The following is a 12,050-nucleotide window of genomic DNA, read 5'->3' on the forward strand; positions in this document are numbered from 1 at the left end:
AGAATAAAGGGGAAAGACTTCTGCACGCTGTGGATATACACAGGCAGCTACGATTTTACTTGGACAAAACAAAAGCTTTCAGAAAAACTGAGCAACTGTTTGTAGCATATGCTGCAGGATCACAAGGAAAACCTATTACAAAGCAGACAATCTCCAAATGGATAGGACACTGCATCCGCTTCTGTTATGCACAGCATGGCAAATCAGTGCCTAAGGGCATTAGGCCTCATTCTACCAGAGCAGCAGCCACTTCAGCAGCTTTCCTCAGAGGGGTACCAACCAAAGACATATTAGAAGCTGCAACCTGGAGCTCAGTGCACGCTTTTACCAAGCACTACCACCTACCTCTCTACTCCAAATCCAGAGCAGGCTTTGCCACTGCAGTTCTGCAGGGCTTGTTAGCCTCGCCAAATCCAATCTAGACCCAGCCACCCAACCTCAGCTTTGGGATTCTACCCAAGTGTAATGACTGCAACAGTGAAACATGATGAACATAGTACATTTGTGTACCTACCATAAACGTAGATGTTCGAGTGTATTCACTGTTGCAGTCCAGGTTACCCACCCACCATCCCCTTCTTTGCTGGGACTATTCTGTACTTCTCAACTCTATACAACCTTTGTGGTGTATTTGCTTGTAGATGAAGGAAATGTTTATAGTAATATATGCATGGTTGTTTGGCATATTTTTATCTTTTCAGCCTTCATGTCTGGGGGCACCTGACATCTGGGCCAAGAAAGACTGAAGAAAATGGCGTCGGTTGCAACTTTTATACCCCTGGCGCACTACCGTCAGGGAAGAGGCGACAGCAACCGACGCCGGACCAAGACTTTGGAACTCGGGCAGACTGCGGGTCACCTGCCAGCAGGATAACCCTAGTGTAATGACTGCAACAGTGAATACACTCTAATATCTACATTTATGGTAGGTACACAACTGTACTTTAGGTGGCCAGGTAAGGAGTTCCAAGCTTTAGAAACAGAATAGCCGAAGAGTGGTTTCCCTGACTCGTTGATATGTTTGATGATATCTAGGCGGTTTTGGGTGATAGATCTTAAGGTTCTAGTAGTGGTATAAGGTATAATTAGGTTCTGTAGTGCTGGAGTTTTAGTGGGTTGGTAGTATATTTTGTGTGCCAATGACAATTGGTTGAATTTCAGTAGCTGTGGTAGTTTAAGCCAGCCTAGTTGCTTGAGAGCTACATTGTGATGGGTCCTATAAGGGGTCTCAGTAGCAAATCTAGCAATCTTGTTGTAACAGGATTCAAATTTGATTTTGCCTGGAAATGTTTACATAGATATTTTAATACCCCAAGTAGACTCCAGTGAATTTTTTTCTCAAGTAGACAGCAAATGTTGGAGGTGAGACGAGGGAGAAAAAGGTGATTGGAAACCTATTTTCTTTGAGTGCAGTGAGTTGGCGGACTTCAAGGATTCCCTGCAGGATGCACTGTTTAGATGCTGGGTGGACGGATTGGTGTGACAAGGGAGATGATTTTTCTGAGATACGATACAGAATTGGAATTGCCTAGTCATGGTAAGACCTTGCTGTGTCGAATTATGGTGGCTGCCAAAAAAGTAATTACTAGAAAATGGAAATCAAAATCTAAACCAACTATACTAGTAGTAGTGAATATAGTAACAGAAATAAAACAACTGGAATTGAGATCTTTAAAAAAGGGTAAGGACACACTACATAGGGAAAATATGGTGGGAACGATACATACAGATACAAGGGAGGGATGAGGTTTGGAAGAAGGCAGGACTTAAATGAGCTGTGTAATGTTTGACAGAAAATGATTGGGTAGATTATAAGTGATGTATGTTTACAACTGTGAGTGTGTCAATATTGTGTCTGTGTGGTTTGTTTTCATTTATAAAAGTGTATGTGTATGTTGTAAGTGATTTAATAAAAATGTTTCTTGTTTAAAAAAAAAAAGAGAGAGGAATTGAATAATTTATGTAATGTTGCTTAGGTTATATTGTATATAGCAATGTATGTGAAGTATAATGCTTAAACGTGAACTTGTTAATGCAGTTTGATTACTTTTATGTAAATGTTAATTTGCCTATGTCACAAGTGATAATTCAGTAAAGGTGTTTAAAAAAAGTTCTTCTTTGTGCCAAAGAAGACGGGACATGAGACCCATCCTGGATCTCAGCAGATTGTCAGTACATGAAATATTCAAGGTTTTGGATGGTCATGGTCCAGTCCATTTTGCTTCTACTGAGAAAGGTCAGTTGGATGTGCACAGTAGATCTGCAGGATGCATACTATCAGATCAAAATGAACAGGCACTCCAGGAGATATTTGCACTTCCGGCTTGGGAGACTGTCATTACCAGTTCAGGACACTGCCCTTTGGCCTCACCACAGCCCTGCCCCGTTACCAAATGGATGGTGGTGGTAGCAGCTCACCTGAGACCACTGGGGTTCAGTGCATTTCCATACTTTGATAACTGGCTCCATACATAGCTGGCTCCTAAGTGCCTCATCCAGCCACCTGCTTCTACAGGCAAGGGACTACTTGCTCCAGTTATGTCTTCACATAGGCTTTACAGTCTGTTACAAGTCCCAACACACGCCCACACAGAGTATGGATTTCATAGGTTCCCGTCTAAATACGGTAACAAAGATAGCCTCTCTTCTACCTGCATGGATTTATGATTGCAGTTCAGGTGAACAGTATGCATGTTTGTCTGGTAGGTCAACAAATGGGGGAAACCAGATCTTACCCATTGTGTAGAGAAGCACTGAGAGTCTAGCAGTGGGGTGATCTCTTCAGGCTGCTTTCTCGTAGCAAGTTACATACCGGGAAAAGCCATCATGATTACAGACAAACTAAGCAGATCCATTCTGATGCCTCACGAGTGGTCTCTTAATGTGAAAGTGATGGAGACAATTTTCATTGATGGGGCCAGCCATGCTGTGACCTTTTCACCTCTCTCTTCAACAACAAGTGCAGCTGGTTATTTGCCCTGATCCCTCCAACAAGGGAGTCACCGAGAGATGCTGTAGTTCACAATTGTCCCTCAAGTCTTCTTTATGCTTGCCGCCATGTTACCTCTCATCCCCAAATTTCTACAGAAAGCATACCGATTAAAGAGTTCAGTTATCCTTATTGCTCTTTTTTTGGGCTCATCAAATTTGGTTCCTTTTCCTCTAGCCTCATCTTCTACATCTGCCCTGGATACTGGATCCCAATCCAGGCCTCCTGTCTCACCCGACAGGGATGACTCATCTGGACATACCATGCCTCAAACTGACTTCATGGTTTCTCCAGTTCCGTTGATGGCTAGACAGCCTAGGCTTTCCTCCCCAGTCCGTCACATTTTATTTTTTCTATAAAAGCTTCTACTAGAAAGATTTACAAAAGTAAATGGAAGAGATTTGTGTTCTGGGTGCCTAAGAGGGATATGGGCCGCGTTTCTGCCCATGTACCAACTGTACTTGACTTTTTAGCTTCAGTTTTTAATGAAGGGGCTAGCTGTTCTACTGTTAAGGTCCAGTTGGCTACCATTTTAAGCTTCCTTCTAGGTGAAAATAATTCTTCCTTAGCTGCTTCTAAGCTGTGCAAATCATTTCTTAAAGGAACTTTTTAACTTGGCCCTCCACTAAAAGATCCTACTCCTCTTTAGGAATTAACTGTCTTGCTTCAAGCACTAACCCAAGGCCCCATTGAACTTTCAGCAAGGTCAGACCTTAAGTTTTTGTCTTGGAAAACTATTTTTCTAATCTCATAACATCAACTAGGCAAGTAATGGGACTGCAGGCCCTGTCCTTTAAGCGCCCCCCCCCCAATCTAGTTTCCCATAAAGACAGGGATCTGAAGTAGTTTACTAAATTTGATATTCAACCTGTGGGTGTCGGATCCACATCGAATCCAACACAACCATATTTTCCAGCTATGGATCCAAGCTGCAGACCCCTCGCCTTACCCTGTCTCCCTTCTCCCTTCAGATCTCCTTTTCTGTGATAGTGGTTACAAGCGTGGTTTCTAAGCTCCAGCTAATGGGTCACGTAAGTGAACTAAGCTTTGTTTTTTTTCTCTCGGACTTCTATTTCTTTCCTTACATCCTTTACTTTCACTCGTGTCTGCTTGGGATATCAAAAAAAAAAAGCTTTCTTTTCCTCTCCTTTTCTATCTGAAGAGCGTGTGTGTGTATGTGTGTGTCTGTGTCTGTGTGTGTGTGTGTGTGTGTGTGTGTGTGTCTGTGTGTGTGTGTCTGTGTGTGTGTGTCTGTGTGTGTGTCTGTGTGTGTGTCTGTGTGTGTGTGTCTGTGTGTGTGTGTGTCTGTGTGTGTGTGTGTCTGTGTGTGTGTGTGTGTCTGTGTGTGTGTGTGTCTGTGTGTGTGTGTGTGTGTGTGTCTGTGTGTGTCTGTGTGTGTCTGTGTGTGTGTGTGTGTGTGTCTGTGTGTATCTGTGTCTGTGTGTATCTGTGTCTGTGTGTATCTGTGTCTGTGTGTATCTGTGTCTGTGTGTATCTCTGTGTGTGTGTATCTCTGTGTGTGTGTATCTGTGTGTGTGTGTGTGTGTCTGTGTGTGTCTGTGTGTGTGTGTGTCTGTGTGTGTCTGTGTCTGTGTCTGTGTCTGTGTCTGTGTCTGTGTGTGTGCCTGTGTGTGTGTGTGTGTCTGTGTCTGTGTGTGTGCCTGTGTGTCTGTGTGTGTGTGTCTATGTGTGTCTTTGTCTGCCTGCCTTTTGGTCCTGTGTCGGGTATGGCAGAAGCCCCTAAGGCAGGGTTTAGGAAATCCACAGAGTGTGGCCATAAGTGTCCCCGGCAGATGGCGACACTCTGTCCGTGGTTTGACTTGGTGCAGATCACCTCAAGCCCCCTTGTCCTTTTTGCACTGGTTTCAACCCCAGGGCACTTAAGGACAGGCGGGACAAACTGATACTAAAGGGATTGCTCCCCTGTTCAGGGACTACTGTCCCTTCTCCAGCACGGATAGCAGCGGTTGCTGCTTCTACTTCCTCTTCCCTGGCCTCTGGGACTCAAAACTCCCACCAAGAGTTCCGGGGAAGTGGACAAGGCCAAGAAAGACCATTCCCGCAAGCAGTCCCTCTACCGCTCATTGGAGGCGGGTCTGCCACCAAAAGTTCGGCCTGGATCTCCTCGTTTACACTCCCCCAGGTTCTCCCCTGAGCCCGAGGAGAGCTGGTCCCCAGTAAGGACTTCTCCCCACCGGCTCTCCTGACCAGTTTCGGTGGCATCCTCCTGATCCACCCAAAGTCGCAGTGAAGCAGAGATGGACAAGATGATGCAGAGATTTATCCACACCCAGATCCAGATGGGGGTCTTGCCGGCACCCTCTCTCTCTCTGGAAAGGGCTCCTTGCAACCTTTCTTCTGACCAGTAACTCCTTCTCCGATCCGACTGGTGGCTTCAGAGTTATTGGATCCGAGGTGTCTCAGGGTTGCCGCCGATGGTACCATATACCTAGGCACTGACCATTGCTTTGAGCTTGTCGGATCCGACAGGATCAGATCCAGACTCTGAGCCGTAGCGTCGGGGTTGGATCTGAGGGGGTGCTGTGTGCTCCGAGTGCTTCAGAGCAGAACATCTCACTCGGCAGTTCGGCTCCTGGAGGCTTGGCTCCAACTCCCCTGTCAGGTCAGAGGGGGACGGGCCCTGCCAGTACGTCCCAAGAGGTTTGCTCCCCCTCTACATTCGACGTGGTGAAGAGGATTCTCTCTGTGTCGAGGCCTCTGACTATTTCGTCCCCTGAGTCCGCCCAGACTCCCTTGGCTGTGAGTGCGGTTCAGGCCATCTTGCCATCTCAGGGTCAGCCCGTGGTCATTATGCCCCAGGAAGTTCCGGTGGAACATCAAGAGGTTTGTGAGTCCTCCTTGTTGAGTACCCCTGAAGAGGTACCCCGCAAACGTAAGTGTAAGAGGAGTCACTTGGACTCTCTACCAGAGTCCCTCACAGAAGACACAGACTTGGATGAAGATGAAGGTTCCCCAAGGTCTCCCCCCAAGGATGTCTCCTTTGGAGACATCATGGAGCTCCTTTGCCATGGGGGGGGGGGGTGGTCAGCTCCCAAACCGACCTCAGACGAGTCCGTGTTCCTGGAGGCATTCAGCTCGGGCCCATCTGCCTCTTGGCTGTCCCTTCCTGCTGATCCACTCATGGATTTGATAACATCTAGAGTATGGAATGAGCCGGTCACTGTAGAGCCCATCCCTGAGTTTCCCGACAAAGCATTGAGGACAGGATACATTGGAACAAAGGGTCCCCGGTAGATGCGATGATGGTGGCAGCTGCCACCAAGTAAGAGCTCGCTCAGGAGAGCTCCACATTTCATCCCCCTGATCGAGAATCAAGAATGATGGACCATTTTGGGAAGTGATTATATGTGCTTCAGCGACCTTCTCGGTGCGGGCGCTGAACTATATGGTACATATCATTAGACTCCAGAGAGATCTAGTGAAGTGATTATATGTGCTTCAGCGACCTTCTTGGTGCGGGCCCTGAACTATATGGTACATATCATTAGACTCCAGAGAGATCTAGTGAAGGAAATCACGGAGTGTACCCCAGAGTCCATGTCAGAGGACAAAAAGACCTTCTCCACCCGAATGGCCACTCTAAAAGCGGTTGCGAACACGTCCATGCAACTGCTCTCTCATACTACAGGGAGGGCCACAAGGGCAGCTGTAACAGGCGTTGCTGTTAGGCGTCACACCTGGCTCCGGTTGCGTCATTTTTCGGAGCCCTTCAAGGAGTCTTTTCACCAACGTGCCCCCTATGATGGTTCTTCCCTCTTCGGGAAGTTTGTGAAAGAAGCTCTGGTCTAGAGCGAGAAGGATGGGAAGACGCCGTCTACCGTCCGGATCCGCTTCTCCTTTCCTCAGAGATCGTTTTCCAGGAATCAGCGAGGAATGAAGAAGATGTGGATGTTCATCGTGCATACAGCTACAGTCATAACAGATGGGTTATCCTGCCGTCAGGCGGGTCCTCGGTCGGCCGAATTCCAAAGTCTAGGTCTGGCGTCGGATGTCGTCGCTTCTTCCCTGACGTCAGTGGGCAGGGGTATAAAAGAACCAGCCAAAGCCATTTTCTTCAGTCTTTCTTGCCGCGCTGTGCCCGAAGCAGAAGCAGTTCGCAAGTGCCGGTCGGCCAGCTCCTGAGATTACGAATATTTTTCAACCGAAGTCTTCTTGAAAGCTAAGTACCCGTTGAAACTTTTCTTGCCTCAGACCGATGTCAGACAAAGTTAATAATTGCATTTCATGTGGGAAGCAAATACCGCATAAGGATTTCCATTCCCTCTGCATTCCTTGCTTAGGCTCAGACCACGACGTCTCGGCCTGTCGTTTTTGTGCTACATTCAACAAACGCACTATTAAGCGTCGGGCGGAGTTCGTCCAACACTATTTTGGCAAAAAGTTTAATTACATTATGTCGTTGGATACTCCAACTGCAGTTTTGAGTAAAAGACGGAAAGACAAGGACCGACATACGAGGTCCGCGACTTCTACCCGACACCACGCTAAAGCCGACTACTGGTGCTCCGGTTCTCAGCGAGGCGCCTACGCAGCCCCTGACTACCGATGACACTTCCTTAGCGGTGTCTTCTGTGCCCGAGGTCGCAGGCTCCTCGGCCCACACCCCGATTACAGATACCGGCGCCACTCTTGGCGGGGAAACTCAGAGTTTAGACAGGCCTGCCACCTCTCAAGGTATCTTCAAGCCTTCTTCTTCTTTTTCCATTAAGGCTTTCACTAAATCTAAAGCAGCCATGCATACTAAAAGACAAGCTCCACAGGGCCCCTCTCAAGGCCCCATGCCTAAAAAACAGATGCTCAAAATGGCTGAGGATTTGATTACTCTTATCAGGGGTTCTCAACCCCCCTCGGACAAAAGGCCCAGAGTGGAGGAAGAATACCCTTCCTCGGACCAGGCCTCCATTACTTCAGAACATTCTGAAGACCAGGAACATTCATACTCCCCTTTTGAAGATTCTGATGCAGAGGAGTCCATTCCCTCTGTCTCCCCCCGGAGGACTATTCTTTTGGGGAAACCTTATATACCTTGAGGGAACACTTCCACTGGGAAGGCCAAGATTACTCAGACTCCAAGAAAAAGCTCAGGGTTTTCCTCTTGCTCCCTCAGCACAGGCCTCTGGCTATCCCTCCTGTCTTAGACATACTAGATGATGTACATTCAGAGGCCAGCCTTAACCCAGATTCTTTACCTCCAGCTCCAGTCAAGCCTGACAGGTATTACCGGGTTCCTGATTCACACCAATTCCTATACAAAAGCCATGCGGCTGACCCAGAAACTATTTCACAGGGTCCCAAGGGAATTAAGGCCTCCACTGCCAAAAATCCATTACCTTCAGAGAGAGATTCCAGAGCTTTAGAAAGGTGGGGGAAAAGGTATACACCTCGGCCACTTTAACCATGAGGGCATTCAACTGTCAGTTCCATATGTTAAAGTATCAACAGTTTTTGTTATCTCAGTTGAAAAGCAAAATGTCACAACCTGAACAACCAGACTTGAAGGAGTTGCAGGATTTGTTGCATAGTGCAGAACAAGTGGGTAAACATACCTTGCAGTGTGGTTTTGATGCTTTAGAGGCCTCATGTAGAGCTGCTGTTACAGGATCAGTCATACATAGACATGCTTGGCTGAAAGAGCAAACCTTACCAGATCATGTCAAAGCTAAATTACTAGTTACACCTCTTCAAAAAGATGTATTGTTTGGTGTTAAAGCTGAGGAAGTATTAAAGAAAATGGAGGAAAAGGCAAAATCAATGCAAACAGTGAAAGATTTCCTAGAGGTACAACCTCCACATTTCAGTAGAAATTGGCCTTCAAAAAATTGGTCCTTTCCAGCCACGGACAGACCTCAAAGAGGTAGATACAGGCGCCCGAGGGGTAGAGGGCAATCTCAAGGATCATTTAGAGGCAGACAATGGCAAGCACCTACCCCAAGAGGCGGTGAGGATAGATCACAGCCATTCAGAAAGCAGAACCAATGACTTTCCCCTTTGCATGCCAAGCAAAGCTCTAATGGCAGCACCTTTAGGCGGGAAACTGGCATTATTTTCGAAAAATTGGCATATTGTCACAAAAGACAAATGGATCCTGGGCATTAAAGACAGAGGCTACAGATTCCACTTTAACACCCTTCCAAAAATGAGAGGCATGCCAAACCTGCCACAAAATCAAAGGGCAGAGGCACAAAAACAAATTTCAGCTCTCATGGACATGAAAGCTATTCAAGAGGTACCTGCACAAGAACAGGGTCAAGGTTTTTATTCCAGACTATTCCTGGTACCAAGGAAGGACAAAGATTGGAGACCTATTTTGGACCTATCCATCCTAAACACACATTTACTCGTACCAAAATTCAAGATGCTCACATTACAGCAGCTTCTTCCCATGCTGGGCAAGGAGTCTTGGCTGGTAACATTGGACCTCAAGGAGGCATACCTGCATGTCCCTATCAGACAAGATTGCAGAAGATACCTCAGATTTCTTGCAGGTTCAACCCATTATCAATTCTCTGCATTGCCCTTTGGCTTATCTACTGCACCCAGAGTGTTCACGAAATGCCTGGCATCAGTAATTGCCTTCTGCAGACTTCAAGGGATACAAATATACCCATATTTGGATGACTGCCTGATCCAAGCGGACAGCAAACACATACTTCTGAAACACCTGGCGTTTGTGATAAAGTTGTTGAATTCTCTGGGATACACAGTCAACAAAAAGAAATCAAGACTAATACCCTCTCAAACAATAATTTTCCTGGGTGCAGCTTGAATACAAACACCCAGATGGCCTACCTCACGCTAGAGAAACAAGGGCAACTAACTCAATACTTCAGAAAACTGGCAACCTTCACCAGGCTGACTGCAAGGAAAATCCTGCAGGCTCTGGGATTCATGGCATCTTGCATCCTGCTAATCCCATGTGCAAAGCTGCATATGAGGAAACTTCAATGGTACCTAAAAAACTTATGGTCTCAACACAGCCGCAGTTTGGAAACAATTATCCCACTGATTCCATGCCTCCAAAAGGAATTTCTGTGGTGGGCTCAAGCATGCCAAAGAAACATAGGTCTCCCATTCTGCTTGCCTCAAGCAAATCAAATCATCACAGTAGACGCCTCGGACTACGCCTGGGGGGCGCACATGACAGATCAGTGCATTCAGGGCAAATGGTCCCAAAAAGAAAAGCACCTACACATCAATCAAAAGGAAATGCTAGCAGTAATAAATGCTATTATGGCTTTCAAAGACCTACTGCATCCAGGCCAGCTATTGATAAGGACAGACAACACCACAGTGATGTGGTACATAAACAAACAGGGAGGAACCCATTCATATCCCCTGTGCAGGCTAGCCATGTCTCTTTGGAACATGGCTCTGGAATTACAAATCCAACTTCAAGCACAATTTCTGCCAGGCAAGGAAAACACGCTGGCAGACAACCTAAGCAGAAATATGACAGATCCACACGAATGGAAGTTGCATCCTCAAGTTTTTACAAAGATAATTCAAGCATGGGGAAGGCCAGACATAGATCTCTTTGCTACCCACAGAAATTACCAATTGACAAAATTCTGCTCAAGGACCTATCATCCACAAACCTGGAAAGTGGACGTACTCTCTTTCAGTTGGACAACAATGACAGTTTATGCCTTTCCACCTCTTCCTCTGCTGCCCAAAGTTCTATTAAAAGCCAGAGCAGACAGACCAAAGATGATTCTCATTGCTCCAGACTGGCCAAGACAACACTGGTACCCACTCCTGAGGAGCCTGACGCATTCCCCACCATGGATCCTGCCTCTAATGCCTCTTCTGTTGACTCAGCACAACTTCAAAACTCTTCACAGTCAGCTGAAAACACTCAATCTAGCCGCATGGAGGATTCCTTAAATTCACAACAGACCCTACTCTCCAAGGAGGTGCAGGATGTCATTTTGGAGGCCAGAAAGCCTTCTACTAGAAAAGCCTACTCCGCAAAATGGAAACGGTTTTGTGCCTGGAATCAGAAAAAGGGTCAGAATCCTGGAATACTGAATTTACCTCAAATATTACAGTACCTAGCTTAGATACTAAGCAGTGGACTTTCATTCTCCTCCATCAAAATCCATGCCTCAGCCATTTCTGCTCAATACAACACTGATCCTCCTTTATTCTCTCACCCTCTCTTAAGACAGTTCCTCAGAGGTGCTAAGAATATAAAACCCCCAAGGAAGCAACCAGTACCTGCTTGGGACCTCAATTTCATTCTAGAAAAACTGACCCTGCCTCCATTTGAGCCAGCTGCTTCAACAGAACTGCAATATTTGTCATGGAAAACAGCCTTCCTTCTGGCTATCACCTCAGCACGCAGGGTTTCGGAAGTGCAAGCCCTCATGGCTGTGCAGCCTTTCATCATTTTCCATCAGGACAGAGTTTCCTTACGAACCAACCCTTCCTTTATGCCAAAGGTAGTATCCAGGGTAGCCTTGAATCAGGCTATCCACTTACCTACCTTTTACGCTAATCCACAAAACAAAGGGGAGAGGCTACTACATTCCTTGGACATTCACAGACAGCTTCGTTATTATTTGGACAGAACAAAGCCATTCAGAAAATCGGAGCAACTCTGTGTCCTATGCTACAGGTGCTCAAGGGAAGGCTATTTCCAAACAGACAATCTCAAAATGGATAGCCCACTGCATACGCTTTTGTTATTCTTTTCATGGTAAAACTGTACCTACAGGCATCAGATCTCACTCCACAAGGGCCACAGCTACCTCTGTAGCTTTCCTCAGGGGGGTTCCTACCAAAATTATTTTGGAAGCAGCCACTTGGAGTTCTGTACATACTTTCTCCAAGCACTATCACCTACCATTATACTCCAAATCTAGAGCGGGCTTTGCCACTGCAGTCTTGCAGGGCATTCTTGCTCCTCCTAGTTCCTCTTAGTGCCTACCACCCCTTTTTTAGCTTTGGGATTCTACCCATCTGTTATGACTGCAGCTGTATGCACGATGAACATAGTACAGTTTTGTACCTACCATAAATGTAGATGTTCGAGTGCTAA

At 46.4% G+C, this 12,050-nt stretch overlaps 1 protein-coding gene across 1 annotated transcript in view; it reads left to right on the top strand.

Annotated features, from left to right (window-relative positions):
• The window catches only part of RBM33 (RNA binding motif protein 33), a 1,894,586-nt gene that overhangs the window by 748,423 nt on the left and 1,134,113 nt on the right, over positions 1-12,050 (top strand). The gene's annotated exons all lie outside the window — the stretch shown is intronic.

The sequence above is a fragment of the Protopterus annectens genome, chromosome 3.part0 (genome assembly GCF_019279795.1).
Source record: "Protopterus annectens isolate FY-2018-M chromosome 3.part0, PAN1.0, whole genome shotgun sequence".
Lineage (NCBI taxonomy): Eukaryota > Metazoa > Chordata > Ceratodontiformes > Protopteridae > Protopterus > Protopterus annectens.